Consider the following 15,639-nt stretch of genomic DNA (forward strand, 5'->3'; position numbering starts at 1 on the left):
TTTGGTACCGGGGATAGGTGTATATTTTAAAAAGAGGACACAATAAAATACTGCAGCCTTGATACTTAGAAAAGCATTTGGGCTGGGCATGGTGGCACCTAGGAGGCTGAGGCAGGAGGATCGCCATAAATTCAAGGCCAGCCTGGGATACAGAGTAAGTTCAACACCAGCCTGGACTGCATAGTGAAACCCTATCTCAAAAAAAAAAAAATTCATAAGTGTATTCGACATTTTTTTAAAATGCTAGAAATCAATGTTTCCTATACACCTATAACCATAACAAATAATACCAGGTGATTTACAATTGAACTGTTCTTTTGGATTTATGTAATTGATGAAGAATTAATATCTTATTCATAAGGGAACTTAATAAATTTGTTAATTGAACATTTGATTTCTCCCGGGAATGAAGAACAGAAGGTTATCGTGACAATCTTTATCAGTGGTGCAGCCTATGGCGTGAATGCTGCAGAAGGCTGTTTGTATCATTGAAAGTTCTAAAAGATTTGCCATCCCTGATCTGTATGGATATATGCCACTTTCTTTCCTCCTTCTCTTTTCTGTTCTTTTTCTTTTTTTGTTTGTTGAGATAGGATCTTACTATGTAGCTGGTCTTGAACCCATTACTGAAGATCCTCCTGCCTCAGCCTCCCCAGTGCTGAGATTATAGATATGTACCACTACTATACCTCACTAATTTTTGATTTTTTGAGACAGGATCTTGCTATGTAGCCCAGGTTTTGATCTCCCTGCCTCAGTCTCACAAATGCTATATGTCACATTTCTTGAAGTGAGCAAAGATACCGGGGAAATATAAAATATTTATGTGGATTTTTGAAAACAATATATCAATTATACATTTTCTCAGTTTAGCTTTTCAGAATATTGGGTTACAACTGCATGAAAGATTTTAAATTTTGAAATATTTCATATTTTATATTGCCATTTTCCCTTTTTCTTAAAACGAAGGTCCACCTGTTTTTAGAAAGAAACCATCCACAGCAGGGAAATATGCTCATTATTGATTCTGTGATTTATTGGTAAACATAATGTAATAGTTGCCCTCTTGGTCTTTGTTTTAACTACACTGATGTCGTAAACTCCATGGCTTACCTATCTTTCCCCTACATGTAGGGTAGATTTGGAAAAACGAAGCCTCCCAACCTCCAGCTTTACGCTGCTTTAAACAATATACAGGCAAGAATGGAATAAAAGCCAAGCTTTTAATTTATTCTATATTATGTGTCATGAGCAATACCAATAGAGAAATTCTTGACAGTTTCTTCTGAAAGCATTTGAAAGTTCATACAAATTTATGCATAGAAAACATATGAAAGGGCACTCATCAAAATGCTGCTAGTAATTATCTCTGGGTGGTAGTGAAAGTATAGTCAATTTTTATCTTCTTTTTCCCCTGTCCATATTTTCCGATTTTTTTCTCAAGTAAACATATTAAAATGTGGAGATAACGCTTGGGGAAAAGAAAGCCCCTGCATAAGATCTGATCTCTGGGATATTAAACTTGACATTTGAAAGTCAGAGTTTCACTTAGCATATTTTATCACCAGGATTGGATTGGAGTTACAGCTCACCTGGCCACCTGTTCAACGGGAAGGGAGGAAACGCCTTCCTTGCATCAGAGCGGCAGAGTGCGTTTCCAGCAACTTGCATGGTGTGTATTATTTGTTTGATGAACTGTGGTTTTTGTTATTAGTAGTATATGCTAAGAATCTAAAAATAAACTCCGTCAGTACTCCCTAACCCTTATTTAAACATGTTCTCAAATCAACATGAAGTCAGCATTTAGATCCTTTAGAAAAAGCAGTCAGAATTACACTACATTTTTCCTTGTTTAACAATATTCAACTAATGAAATTTTCAAATATACAGCAAATAACAAGCAAAATTCACCTTACTTCTCACTGTTCCTAACAGTGAAATATCGGATACAAATAAACTCCCAATCTCTCTCCTCTCCTCTCTTTCTAGAAGTAACCACGGTCCTAAAACTGACTTTTAACACTTCTGTACATATTTTTGTACAATATCTGCTTATATTCATACCCTGTATACATACTCTCTTTTTTGTGTGTAAATATTATCCACACTTGCAACCATACTTTATCTGCATAAATAACACGCATGATATTTTGAGGGGTGGTGAAATACAAAACCCAATCAGAAAGTCCTTCTACTTGGAATGTTTTTCTTTCCCATTTTCTCATTTTAGAGCACACTACATTTGCTTGGTTTTGGTACTGGGGATTGAACTCAGGACCTTGAGCTTGTGAGGCAGGCGGTGGCTCCACTGAGCTAAATCCCAGGCCCTACCACATTTGTTTTTAATAAGACTGCTTTATCAAAATGAAATGACTCCAATTATAAACCTCGCCCTTCACATTAACATGTTTAGCTTTGAACCAATAAAGTTACAGAAAGAGAAAGCCAGATCTTCCTGAAGGCTCCATGTAGAATAGTGTGTAATCCACATCGTAATTATGACTTTTAAAACATAGAATTTAGGAAGTAATTATGTTTTAATAAGTTTGTTCATTTATTAAATTGGGGTTTGCTCTAAAATATTTATACTCTTATGTAAACCAAACAGATCTAACTGGTCAATTTAACAGGGACCGCATTACACATTGCAATAGTCTTTTGCTAATCCTTATTCAAATTCAAAGTGCCAAATCATTGTTGGAAAGGAATTACTAATTCTCCAAATTTATTATAACAATCTTATCCTTGGGATATTGATTCTCAAGTCAAGAGTAAAAGTTATGGAAAGCTGGTGCTGTAAACTACTAAATGAGATTAGCTCGTCCCCACACAGGACTGACCCACAGGTGCCGCTCTGGGCAGTGGCCACCCCCGTCTTCCTCGGTAATCACAAGTCGTCCACACTAAAAGCCACTCGGGGGTTTGCTCTCGGGATGCCCAAGCTCTCCTAGATCTGACAGAAGTGAGCACTTCATCCGCTCCACGCCGGCACGTCTCGGTCTCCCGGCCCCACTCTTGCCACAGTTTGGTGAAGACGGAGATGAAGGCCCCAAGGACCTACCTCAGCTGTGAGGCCTTTCATTCCCAGCTCTCACTGCCCTGGGCCAAGAGTTTTCAACTCAGTGAGAGGACCCGGGATTCTCTGAGCGTCATGTCCCCGTTCCCATCAAAGGCTTTGCTTAGCCCTTACCGTCCTGTCGGTTTTTCTGGTCCAAATATTATTCTTCTCAATAGCAAAATTGGATCTGAGGCAATCTCTTATCTTCTGCTTTTCCCTTATCATCTTGTCATCTGATTCAGAGAGTTTTGCCACTGCTGTTGGAATTTTTAGGGTTGTTTTTTTTTTTTTGGTACCAGAGATAGAATTTAGGACCTTGCACGTGTGAGGCAGGTGTGGCGCCACTGAGCTCAATCCCTGGCCCTGCTGTTGGTATTAAAAGCAAAGCCAAGCCTAAAAGAGCTGGGGCGGCCTCCTTCCAGTTCCTTCCGCCACTGAGAAGCAAAACTTACAACAGCTCAAAAACAGAAACACAAATAGCCCAATTAAAGATGGACAAAGGGTCTGAATAGACATTTCTCCAGCGGAGACCTCCAAAGGGCCAATAATTGAATGAAAACATCCTTAGTTATCGGCAAAAGCAAATCAAACCCACCACGACCAGCACTTTACACCCACTAGGATGTCAGTGAAGAGGGCAGATGGGGGCAGGTGAGGAGCTGAGGCACAGCCACCGGGGGGACCTGCAGGGCATTCTGGGTTTCCAGAAAGGTTCAACACAGAGCTACCGTACGACCAGCAATTCCACCGAGCAGCAGTGAGGACATACGTCCACATGAAAGCTTGTGCCTGAGTGTTTACCACAGTATCATTCATAAGAGCCCAAAGGGCAGAAACAACTCAAATATCTATCGAGTGGAAAATGCATAAATAAAATGTGATATTGTCATTTGGTAGGGTGTTTATTCAGCTATCAGAAGAAAAGAAGGACTGACATCTGCAACCTTAAAAATATTACGGTACGTGAAAGAGGCCAGTCACAAGCCAGGTGTGGTGGTGGATGCCTGTGAACCTGGCGCCGGGGGTGAGGTGGGAGGAGCGCCGTGAGTTCAAGACCAGCCTGGGCTCAAACAACCAAAAGACCACAAAGCATTCTACTTACTTGAAACGCCCAGAGTTGGTAAAAGCCACAAAGAAAGAGAAGAGATTAGGGTTGCGTAGGGTTGCAGAGAGATGAAGGTGGATGAGGAGTTAGTGGAGTAAATGAGTGTGAAATTTTCTTTTGAGGTGATAAAAAATATTCTAACATTGAGTGTAGAGATGACTCCTCAAATCTGCCAGCACACTAAAGGAAATCAAACTATACATTTTTAAATGGAAAATTACATACGGTATATGCACTATTTTTCACTAAAGCTAGAAGTAAATAAATCAATCCAGGGATACTGGAATCTCCCAGTGTTTAGGAAACTTAGGAAAATTAGGTCTCAGCTTTCCGCTTATAATCTAAGCGAGAAATAGGTAATATTGGTCTGTGCCTGATACCCCATCCTGCCTTTTGCCTGAGTAAGAACTTCTCTTTGCTTACCAGTATGGAAATCTCATTATGAGTTTTGTCTTCTCTAAAAATGCAGAAGGAATTTATGCGTTTCATCCCTTGTGTTTTGTTCGCATTTTCTGTCTCTATCAATGTCTCTATCTCTTTCTATCTCTCCCTCTCCCCCAGTCCATCCCATTCAACCACTGACCCACCTACCCATCTGGCTATCTACATTTTTTTTTAAGTACAAAGAACATTAGGAAGAAGGCCTGTTCCATATCATCATTTTATGGTTTTTGTAGAAAGTCAACTCTTCATGAGCAGATACACTGCACAGATGAATTTTACCCCATATTGTCCAAGCCATCACATTTGGCAAGCAGGAGCTACCCAAAAAACACTAGTGTATTAACAGCTGAAGTTATAACTATAATGCCCGCACTGCAGTGCTGCGGGGTTATTTTTTTTTAATGAAAACTGTGAGTTCCAGAGGTCAGAGTCCTCGTCTTATCCATCTTTGCTCTGCCCACCTCTGACACATAGCAGATGTCCCATGAACATTTGAATGGAGAAAGGAATGATTAAATAAATAAAACTGCTTCTAGTTGGGTTATGTTCTTGGCCCTGATTCAGATACATACAATTTTTCTGCTCTGGTAAAATCTTACTGAATGCTAATACCACTATACCAACATCTCTATTTCTTTAATTCTAATAATATTCTCTCATATTGTCATACTTGTGAAATCATGGAGCATCTCTTCTGGCTGATTTATTTGGATAATGTACTGTTATTTCCCCTGAAAAACTGTTATTAAATCAATAGTGCATCTAGCAATCGTTGACATCTCAGAGTTGAGGAAATTAACTTGCCAATAATGGCTTGTTATGAAAGTTTCATGTAATCAGAAAATGTGAGAGGTGTACATCTAAGTCACTTGGGATTATTAAACAAATAAAATAAAAGACAGAACAATCTAATGGGGATAAATGTAAGATCCTAGTTTGGAGTCCAAAAACTCACCTATAGATGTTCAAAATAATGGCCGTGTGGCTGAGCAGACGTAGCAATCTCAGCAAATTCCAGGCTCGGCGAGAATCAGTGATGTGCATGCACAGGTGAAAAGGTTTCCAGCTCAAGTCAGACCGGTCTTCTCCCTTTCTTTCTGCCCATAATTTGAAGAATGAACCCACATATGCCCATGAGCAAGCAACGAGAACAGGCAACAACAGGCTGAAACCCTCATCGTATAAGAAATAGTCCAAGAGGGCCGGGATTTGGCTCAGTGGTTCCACCGCCTGCCTTGCAAACATGAGGGCCCGAGTTCGATCCCCAGTACCAAAAAAAAAAAAAAAAAAAAAAAAAAAAAGAAATAGTCCAAGGAACTTGCGTTACTTGTCTAATGACAAATATTTGAATGATTGCCTCATTTAAAAAGAAGTTACAGAGATACCAGCTCAGTCTAAGTTAAATCACTGCTCTTCAAAAATGAGTTGGGCTGCCTTCCAAGCAGTGACCCGGGTCAGGAGGAATTAAATGCTATCTTCCAGGGTGAGCTCTGGTAGTCAGTCTCCAAGAGGGCCCCAAGACCTGTACCTCCTGGTATTCAGGCCTTTACGCTGTCTTCTGGTTTAATGGTAGACTGGACTTAATGACTCACTCCTAATGAATAGGGCAAATCACTGTGCTGGATGTGACTTAGACACAAGGCCACCTAAAGGCAACTTGGCAGTGCTGTTCTCCTGACCTTGTGTGGCTTGCTGAGGTGTGGGTGAGGGTGAGGGTGGTCAATGGCATGTACCCAGCACCCCCACGGAGAGACCACATAATCAAAAACTGAAATCTATTTCCACCGCATGGGTGGAGCTTGTAGTGGATCTTCTGGACTCATTCAAACTTTAGTTGACTGTGTTCCCAGACAACAGTTTCACTGCAATCTCATGAGACCAGGAATCAGAACCACTTAACTCTGGAATGCTCCAGGATTCCTGAACCTCTGAAACTGTGTGAAACTATAATTGTGTTTTAAGTTGCCAAATTTGGAGGCAACATTTTATGCAACAATATACAGCAAATACAGGGTTGGTGTAGATAATTCAGACATCCTGTTGGACTCTTTTGTCTTTTATGGTCTCTTTTGGCTTTGAAAGTCTATGATCAGCCAGGTGTGGTGGTACATACTTGTGATCCTAGCACTCCAGAGGCTGAGGCAGGAGGATTGCTGGGAGTTTGAGGTCAGCCTGAACTACAAAGAGAGACTATGTCTCAAAAAAACAAAACAAAACAAAACAAAAAAACAGAGACAGCAGCTAGGAGCGGTGGCATACGCCTGTAATCCCAGCATTTGGGAGGCTGAGGCAGGAGGATCATTGTGAGTTCAAAACCAGCATGGGCTACATAGTGAGTTCCAGGTCAGTGTCAACTACACAATGAGACCCTGTCTCAAAAAAAAAAAAAAAAGACAGCATGAGATGGTGTATTTGTGTATTTGTCTATAAGATTATTCCCAATGGGAGCTAATGTTAAGCCAGTGGAAACACCACTTAAAGCATTCTTTTTGGATAAGACAGCTGTCACACTGAGCCTTGCCTCAGTTTTGTAATGACATTTTACCTCCAAAGACTGGGTTGTTAGTTGGAAGGTAAGCAGCTGGGCAAGGCTCCGGGCTCAGAAAGTGCTCAGAATCCAGAAATGAGAAGCACTGACTGGAAATCACAGAAGAGCCCTAAAGAGATGTCCAAAGAGCTCTGGGCATCCACTCTTATTTTCTGTCTGCTTCTTCTATGCCCTTTGTCCTAGATCCATTTCGGGTTACCTGGTCCTGACTTCTTTTTTTTTTTTAGCATTATCTCATTTAATTTTTTCAATAATCTCTTGAGGTAGTTTATCATCATCTTTTTATAGAAGGGAACTTACCCTAAGCATCTTTTTTTTTAATCCATCCCAACTCTCTCCCTACTTCAGGCTACCGTCCTCCCGCTTGTAGAGCCTTCTCACAGCTCCGCCTGTTGTCCACTCCCTCTCCCATTTTGGTGCTCTTGCTCTCCCTCATTTACCTCCCTCTACCTGAGGCTGCTTGACTTAGCTGTGCTTGCTTCAGCGAAGGCTCTGCCCCACCTTTTGCCAATGCGCTGCTCCATCCTGATCTGCCAGATCCTGGGGCCATTATCCAGGTTTGACTGTGTAGGCCTGGGAAGGAAGGTTCCTGTCCAGGTGGGATCCAGCCCAGCCCCTCTCTCCTCCTGACCCTGGGGACTAACCCATATTTTGAACACCCTTAGGTGCAGGAACCATTAAGGCTCATTCCATCTTGGAAATTTAGATTTTTGTGACTTTTTTGTTGTTGTTGTTGTTATCAGGGCATCGAACTCAGGTCGTTGCGCTTGTGAGGCAGATGGCGGAAGCACTGAGCTAAATCCCCGGACCCTGTGACTTCTGCCCTATACCTTGTTGTATATATTGGATCCTTTTCAACATCTTAAATGATTACACAAGGTTTCCCTTCTTTTATTTTCTTCTCTATTTTCTTCCTTTTATTGCTAGGGATTGAACCCAGGACCTTTGCCCTGAGCTACATTCCCATCCCCTTTGTTTTGTGTTTATTTTTATTTTATTTTAAGAGAGGGTCTTACTAAGTCACTAAATTGCCCAGGCTGGGCTCAAACTTGTGATCTTCCTGCCTCCGAGTGCTGGGATTATATGTGTGTGCCCCCACGCCTGGCTTCAAATTCTCCTTTCTGACAGAGAAACACTGAAACAACCCTTGGATATTCATTTTAATCATTCATGTATAAAATTTTAAAGATAGTCTCTGAGATACAGCACTAGGGATTGCCTCTATGGCTCACAATACAAGTTTAATAAAATAGTGATGTTTCTAAGAATACAGAACTGGGGCAGAATAAGACCCAGAGAAATAGTTACTTTTATAAACATGTTAAGATTTAATTGAAAGTAACTAATTCATGAATCTGTTTGCCTTGGCAATGTCTACAGGACTCATGATTTCATGCCTGACAATTTTATTTTCCACTCCGCTAAGAAGATAAATCGGGCAAACATATACTTGTTTTCCTAAAGTCTCTTGAACAAACTTTTGTACAATCCAAGGCCAACAGCTGCATTAAAGGTAAATGAGAGAGTTATTTTGGATGAGTTTAGCACTTATAAAATATTCAAATCACGACTATTACTTTCAGACAAATAGAGAATCAAAGACCTCCTCTGCAGACAGCGGAACCACTGAGCTACATCCCAGGGCCCTAGTTGTTTCTATCACCTTCCTCATCAGCAGAATTTATCAGGTGTATAGATAACATCTACAGAAACCCCAGCGATCAACAGGCAACTCTACCCTGCTCTACCTAATTTTAGCACCTTCTGTTTCCCTGCCATTTTGCCCTGTGACGTGCCTGCATGGAAATCATCACGTAAAATGAAACGTGAAGGAAGAAGTTGTCAACCTCAGAGAGATCTGCGTGTTTACACACCTGGCTCTTTCCAGTGGGCAGTTCAAAGGCAAAGCCCCAGTCACGAGGGAGGAGAGTCACGCCGAAATTACGAGTCAAGGTCTTTGTTACTTTCCAGACCGAAGCGTGTATGACCCTCGTTCTGATACCTGCTTCCTGTGACACCGTGTGGCGTGCATTGAGGCGTCTCCGCATTCACTTTGCCACTTAATTCCTGCTCACACCCCCCTTCCAAGAAACCTGAGAAGCCTAAAGAACATACTTAACAAATGCAGGGGATGGGCTGGTAAATAAACGCTTGCTTTTCCATGTAGTGTTTTTCATTCATTTGGTCGATAGGAAAGAAACGGGTGTTCATTACAGAAGATTTTGAAAATGTCAAAAATAAAAAAATAAAGTCACATTTATACCCGCCATCCAAAAGATAACCATTAATAATGTTTTAGTACATTTCCTTTGGAGCTTTTATTCAGGCACAGTTTTTTTAAAAAAGTGCTGTGATCGTCCTAAAAATATATATATTACGTATATACTTTTGTGTCCTATTTTCACTTCCAATTATAACACAAGCAAAAAAATATGCATACTTTAAAAGTTGATATGAGTTCAGGGTTTAGTAAAAATATGTGCTTCATTTGAATTGGCAGTCAGGATTACAATATTACTCTGAACATCATAGAGCTACATTTCTTCAGCATTCACCCCTGCTTTGTATTAAATTGAACATTATATATTTTTTAAGGTTTAGAGAATGTTATTTTTTGAACAGTGAATATGATTGCTAGTAATTATGTTTTATAACAAAATACATTTGAATTAAAAATGCTTTAAATCTGTTAGTTTTCACTAGGTCTGACATTTATTTCATGAAATTTGTTTGTTCAGATCATTAACATATTACTAAACATCTGGCATTACCTTTGAAATGAAATAATTATATTTCTTATAATAATAGACTTGTGTGAAGCAATTATTTAAAGACTCCACATTACAAAAATTTATTAAACTCTTCAATGCGATATCAATGTTCCTCCCACTAACCCATACTGTATTATAGTCCTGGTATAAGATACATAAGGAGTAGTAATCAAGAATTAAAATTTTCTTTTGAGAAACTGTCAAAAGCTTGCTACATCAGCACCCAGCGACAGGAGGAGAAATGTCTCTAGTCTACTACACTCCCCTGTGAGCCAGGTTTTAATTTGTTAAGAATGGGGGGGGGAGCCTATAAAAATCTTGGCAAAATACAAAGCTGCTAATTTAATCAATTTTAGTAGTTAAAGCAGTGATTTCAAGTGCTAACACAATCTGTTTAAAGAACTAATTTCCAAGGTAGGGGAGATTCATTTATTTCTACTTTTTCTTCCCAGTTTTCCAATCTGAGGGAATGTGGGAAACCAGCCTGCACCGACAGAGCTCCCGGGATCAAAGAGCCTGAAGCTCCGACTCCAAGCCTGAAGGAGCAGAGAAATGGATCCTCCTCTCCCTGGGAAGATTTTGCAGGGACAGAAGGAGACCTGACTGGCCTGCCCCGCAATGCAGAGGCCAGCCTGGGAACAGGGATCCGAGGGACAGGGCTCAGGGCCTCCTAGGTACGCCCAGGTCTGAATCCTCCCTCTCCTGGCAGACTCAGCCCATTGAATTTCTTTCACTGCAGTACAGTGAGCGGTACCATACTCTCTAGACTAACAGATGTGTTTCTAATTTCTGGAACTTCCTTTATGTCTCCACTGAAAGGTGGTCTCTGAGGGGAGGGTTCATTACCTGGGGAAGGGTTGTTATGCCAGAAAAGCTCCCCCTCCCATTTTTTCCCAATATGTACTGGGGATTGCTCCTAGGGAAACCTGAGCTACATTCCCAGCCCCCCCCCACCATACTCTCTAGACTAACAGATGTGTTTCTAATTTCTGGAACTTCCTTTATGTCTCCACTGAAAGGTGGTCTCTGAGGGGAGGGTTCATTACCTGGGGAAGGGTTGTTATGCCAGAAAAGCTCCCCCTCCCATTTTTTCCCAATATGTACTGGGGATTGCTCCTAGGGAAACCTGAGCTACATTCCCAGCCCCCCCCCACTTTTTTGGTTTTTTGAGACAGGGTCTCACTATGTAGTTGAGATTGACGTGGAACTCACTATGTAGCCCAGGCTGGTCTTGAACTCACAGCGATCCTCCTGCCTCAGCCTCCCAAGTGCTGGGATTACAGGCGTGCGCTACCACGCCCGGCTCTGTAAAGACTTTTGAGTGCAGTAAACCCAAGCTCTGGAGATTTCAGGCCATAAAGAATCTGGGTGATCTAAGTGCCACCTCTGAGACTGGATAAAGTCTACTTGGAATGGAAAGGTGAAGAGAGACTCAGAGGAAAGGTTTAGAAACCAGCGTGTCCCTGAGGAAGGGTTCAGGACCTTTCTCAGCTTCCCAGGGCGCTATGGTGCATCCCCAGGATGGAGCCTGGGGAGGTCTCAAGGTACCACTGTGCCCCTCACCCAGCAGAAGAAACAACTGGCTTCTGTGTCTCAGCAGGTGGGACTGAGGCAGCCTCGAGGTGAGTGTGGTGAGGGGAGAAGCACAGTTGCTTCCTTGCACCCGAGAGTCACAGCCTGGGCCAAGCTCAGGCACCCCCCACCCCCAGGCCCTTCACAAGCACAGCATGGACCGCGGAACGAGGCACACCTGCGCCAAGCGGCGGCGCTGTTGAGGTCCGCAGGTCCCAGCGGACCCTAACTTGACCTGATTTAGCACCTGCCACGGGTCAGGACGACACTCAAGAAAGAACCTGAATTGTCGAAAAGTGAAGAAAAGTACATTTCCTGCAAGACGGATACGTGGTGTGAGATTTATGCCAGTTACGTGTATTCCGTGGAATTTCCACATAACTGCTCATCACAGACAAGACACTTTTTAAAAACCGTCATGTGTATTAGATTCGGAAGAAGAGGTGGACATCGTGTCGGAGTGTAAGGGAAGGAACATCTTTGTTGTGTTCTGATCAATGTCACCCTCAGACTGAAATCACAGCTTTGCGGTATTTCTGTGCGGAGGTGGGGGACCTATTTTCCTTAGGTTTCTCTTTCAAGAATGGATTGACTAATTCATTAAGATTCCAGAAATAACGGAAGGGTTGTATTATACCACCTGCTTTCATTAATTGCTCAGTTGGCAGACTGACAGACTGTAATCATCTCTTCTCAATTCCCAAGGTAAAATAATCCCAAGTATCACTAGTTATCCACCTCCCCATAAACTTCCACATCTCTGCCATGCCACGATGGTCTGGGATAAAGACCGTGGGTGAGGCACATGTTGTCAGAAACAGAAAATAAAACAAAACACAGGGAGCTTCAGAAGACCATTTTTGTTTTTCAATTTTTGCCTCCAAGCTGTTCTGCAGCAACATCATTGAAGAAGAATAATTGTCTTCTATTCTATTTTTGAAAATTCCCAAGGAAGGCAATCTCTAATAACCTTTTTCAATTTTTTTTTTTTTTTTGGTACCGGGGATCGAACTCCAGTCCTTGCGCTTGCAAGGCAGGTGGTGGAACCACTGAGTTCAATCCCCAGCCCTGTGATCTATATTTTGAGTGTTCTTCCATTGATCAAATCTAAACCGAAACCTGTCCCCTTTTATTCTCTAGTTACTGAACTGTGATTTCAAAAAAATAATAATAATTCTACTTTGAAGACCCATTTTTGGCTTAAATATTGGATTTTTGACTGAAAGACAGCATTTATTCTGCTAGGAACATTGGAAGCGTTTTGAAAAAGGTCTCTGGCCTAAATGAGGGTTTTGTAACCTGTTCTGTCAGAGGCAGGTGACTGATTGCCCAGGTGGTGATTTTATCAGTGCTCAGGCGGGCGGTCACTTCTCTGAAGTGCACCTGTCCCTCAGAAGCTGCTCTGTGGAATCCAAGAGAGCATAGGAAAGGGTTCCCATCCTGTCAGCCAGGAAGAATGCAGGAAGGAGGAATAAGCGGCAGAACCTGAGGGAGGAGAGCCCAGCGTTACTTGGTGGGCTCTGGCTGTGGCCACAGAAGCCAGAAAAGAGATGTTGGTGGCAAAATACCTTGAAGTCTCTATACGAACTTTCAAGGGACATTATTTTGACATAAGGATTGAAGATTAATTCAAAAACACTATTCTATTCAAGGCTGGTATGAAAACCAGGAGGGGAGCGATATCAAAACATATTGTCTTTGTACAAAAAAAGCAAGCACTGGGGCTCAGTGGTGCCACCCGCCTGCCTCGCAAGCACAAGGTCCTGAGTTTGACTCCTGATAACAAAAAAAAAAAAAAAAAAAAAAAAAAAAGCAAGTATAAAGTCACGGCTAAGGTCTTTTTTGGCCCATCTTCACCCCTCACCCCAACAGTGGCCCAGGATCAGTCAGCATTCCCACTGTTGGGACATAATACCCAACATCCACAACTTAAAGGAGGAGAGGGTTAAATGGGCTCATAGGTCAGAGACTCAGTCCAAGGTTGGCTGGCTCCAAGGCAGAAACAGCACGGTGGAAGAGAGCAATAGAGCAAGGCTGCTTACTTCGTGCCAAGCAGGAGGCAGAGCAGGGGAACAGCACCAGAGAGCAAGGGGTGCGGGGCCTTAAGCAGTACCCAAGGCCATACCTCCCCGAGGCCCCCAGTCACACCCAGAAGTGTGCTCAATCAATCCTCTTGAGGGGCTCCCAAGCAATGACACAATCAAACTTAACCGTCACAGCCCCTAGAAGAGGGTCATTCTTCTATGTCTGGGGATGATTTGGGGCTTTTCTGGTTAGGTGCGGCCCCTTCATCTTGGGCTAAGGGGACTTTGTGGGGCTGGTGGTGAGAATGAGTCCGTTATTTCCTCTATTCTCGCATACATATATGTTCTAAAGAAAAGCACTGAGGGGCCGGGATTTAGCTCAGCGGTTTGGTGGCCTGCCTCGCAAGTGCAAGGACCCAAGTTCAATCCCTGGTACCAAAAAAATAAAGAAAGGAAATCATTGATAGTTTCACAGTTCAATCAAATAACGATCCAGTTAGGAGAAAGACCCTATTATTTTCATTTTTAAATTGACAGTATTATTACCAATTTGTTTCTTTTTGTGTATCTTCACAAATTTTCCCCCTTGGGGCATTTTTAAGACATTAAGAACTCCTATTTCTTACCATGTACTAAACTAAAATCAAAAGGGATCAAAGAACTAAATGTTTTTTTTGTTGTTGTTGTTTTTTGGTTTTTGGTTTTTTGAGACAGATCTCACTATGTAGTTGAGTCTGACCTGGAACTCACTATGTAGCCCAGGCTGGTCTCAAACTCCCAGCGATCCTCCTGCCTCAGCCTCCCGAGTGCTGGGATTACAGCAAAGAACTAAATGTTAAAACAGAAACAACCTGCTGGGAGATAAAATAGGTAAAATGCTTGAAGACAGAGGCATAGGCAAAGACTTTCTGAGCAGAGCCCTGTGGCACAGGAAGTAGTACTGAGGATCAACAAACACGATCATATCTAAGTGAAAAGCTTTTGCAGAGCAAAAGAAACAACTGACAGCATGAAAATAAAACCTATAGAATGGAAAAAAAATTTTGCCAGCTTTTCCTAAGATAGAGAACTAATATCTAGAATATATAAAGAACTAAAAAACATAGACAAAAATAAAAGATCCAATCGAAAAAATGGGCGAGTGAAATGAATAGACACTGCACAGATACAGAAGTACAAATGGCCAATGAATACACGAAGGAATGCTCAACAGTACAACAGGCCATTAGGGAAATGTAAATGAAAACATTAAGGTTCCACCTTACCCAGAAAGAATGACCATTATCAAGAAATCGAATAATAACAAATGCTAACTAAGCTGTGAGGAAAAAGGAACCCTTTTATATTGTTGGTGGAAATGTAAACCAGTACAACCACTGTGGAAATCAGTGTGGAGATTCCTCAAATGACTAAAACTAGGAATTCCATTAGAGCCAGTTATTCCCCTTCTAGTTATCTGTCTAAAGGAATTAAAGACATCATATGACAAGGACACATGCACGGTCATGTTTATCGCGGCACAGTTCATAACAGCTGCATCTTGGGTACAGGTGTACGTCCACCAGTAGATGACCGGGTAAGGAAAATGTGGTATAAGGCCAGGGACTTAGCTCAGTGCTGTTGCTGCCTGCTTTGCCAAGCGCCAGGTCCTGAGTTCAATCCCCAGCATGAAAGAAAGCAAGCAAGCAAGCAAGCAAGAAAATGTGGTATTTACATACAATGCAGTTCCACCTGCCATTAAGAATGAACTTGAGTCATTTGGAGGAAAAAGGATGCACCTTGAGACCATAATAGTAAGTGAATCAAAACTCACAAGCTTAACTATCACGTGGTTTCTCTCCTATAAGAAACCCAAGTTGTAAATAAAGAGCAAAATAAAAGATAGATACTAGGATGTGTGGAGCTAGATCCTTCTCAAATGTGAAGAGGATCGAGAGGTGGAGAGGGGAGAGGAGGGGCACAGGATGAACGAGGGAACTGAGGTGTGTGATGAACACACACCCACTGCACACGACGACTGTGCACGCTACGTCCTGCAAAAGTGCGCTAATGAAAGGACATGAAGGAGAATATTTCAAGACCAACCAATCTGCCAGCGTCAGGCTGGAGGCTTTTTG

The sequence above is a fragment of the Fukomys damarensis genome, unplaced genomic scaffold, assembly GCF_012274545.1.
Source record: "Fukomys damarensis isolate Sample0158 unplaced genomic scaffold, DMR_v1.0_HiC HiC_scaffold_13, whole genome shotgun sequence".
Lineage (NCBI taxonomy): Eukaryota > Metazoa > Chordata > Mammalia > Rodentia > Bathyergidae > Fukomys > Fukomys damarensis.